Source organism: Triticum aestivum, chromosome 7A (genome assembly GCF_018294505.1).
Source record: "Triticum aestivum cultivar Chinese Spring chromosome 7A, IWGSC CS RefSeq v2.1, whole genome shotgun sequence".
Lineage (NCBI taxonomy): Eukaryota > Viridiplantae > Streptophyta > Magnoliopsida > Poales > Poaceae > Triticum > Triticum aestivum.
The window spans coordinates 725690409-725692365 of NC_057812.1; positions in this window are offsets into that span (position 1 = coordinate 725690409).

The window sequence follows — 1957 nt, forward strand, 5'->3', positions numbered from 1 at the left end:
CCCTCTTATTCCGGCATTCTGCAGTTCAGTCCACATATGTTACCCCTTTTTCATTTGATACTAATGCATACATATGTTGTGTAGCTCCTTGCTTGTGAGTACTTTGGATGAGTACTCACGGTTGCTTTGATCCCCCTTTTCCCTCTTTCTATACCCGATTGCTGCGACCAGACGTTGGAGTCCAGGAGCCAGACGCCACTGTCGATGACAACTACTACTACACTGGAGGTGCCTACTACTATGTGTAGCCCGCTGACGACGACCAGGAGTAGTTTAGGAGGATCCCAAGCAGGAGGCATGCGCCTCTTTCGATCTGTATCCTAGTTTGTGCTAGCCTTCTTAAGGCAAAACTTGTTTAATTTATGTCTGTACTCAGACATTGTTGCTTCCGCTGACTCGTCTATGATCGAGCTCTTGTATTCGAGCCCTCGAGGCCCCTGCTTGTAATATGATGCTTGTATGACTTATTTTATTTGTAGAGTTGTGTTGTGATATCTTCCCGTGAGTCCCTGATCTTAATCGTACATGTTTGTGTGTATGATTAGTGTATGATTAAATCGGGGGCGTCACAAGTTGGTATCAGAGCCGACTGCATGCAGGAATCTCCCTTCCACACTCCTTGGCTGAAGTCGAGTCTAGACATTACAAAACTTTTACTAACATGGTTGTGTGCCTTACGGGCCCACGTCGCCATTTGGGTGGTATTAGGATCTTTTACTCCTCGATCCTTACTCTGGGACTCTGAACTCTCTTCTACTCGGGTTAAACGATTTTACTAACTCTAACATTAGGATCCCATGACCACGTTCACCCCAAAGTTGGATAAGCCCTAGTTATTCTTTAGAGTAGTATTTGAACATTGTCCACATTGTCATTGACTCCTTTGAAAACATCTTTGTTTTCAGATGGAACCCACGAGACAGGTCGTGCGCCACACGACGGCCATTGGTGCCTCAGGATCACATGTTGTGTTGGTTGAGATGATGACCTATCTAGGTTATCGCTAGCACCCTGAGTACACCATCTACGAGGAGTACCAGGACTTCAACCAGGAGCAGCACCGTGCCATCGTCCACCTCTACTCTCGGGAGTATGACTCCACTACCGTGTTGCACACTGCTCATGGTGTTGGAGTGACTATCGACATGGCGGTCCATGATGCTGCTTATGCTGCTCTGACACGTCTTCGTGGAGATTATCGGGAGTTGGACACCTCCCCTTTCAGATACATTGCTATCGCATCTGATGTTGGTGTGGAGAGGTATTACACTGCTGCCTACTCCACTATCACCCGAGAGTCCTTCTACCATCAGAACCTAGTTCTGCATGCTGATGGGCTGGATGGAGCTAACCGAGCTCTTCGCCACGAGTTGTACACCACCCGTCAGCACTTGTACCGTGCTCTGATGCTGTTGCACCCCTCTGTCCGATCTGGTGATCTGTCGTGTTCTGTGATCTACCCTGCCAGGACCGTGATGCCCCAGGGCGTCGGCTGGCCAGATGTGAGAGGCTAATCTCCTGCACTTGGTCCTCTTCTGTCACATGCGCGTCGGGTTCCGCACCAGAGTATCTGCGGACCCTAGGCTACTCACGTGGAGGACTTCCCTTTGCGTCACTACCAGCTGTCAGGCTACACCTACCTCCACAGTTCCTCCTGGGACTGATGTAGGCTTGCTTGTTAGTGTTAGATGCATTCACCGTGAGCCTGCGTGCGGCCTATGATGTTCTTAGTTTGTGTACTGAACTCTGTGTACCGAACTCCATGCATGATCTCTTTTGTAAGATATGCCAACTACTATGTAGCATCTATCGTGTTCCTTTTATTATGGATGTTTCATCATGAATGATTCTTGTCCTTGCAATTTCTCAATGATGAACTACCCCTGTTATATATTAGCAGGATGGTTAGACCAGGTGGTCGTGGTCGTGGTGGCCATGCCCCACCACCGCCTGAGTA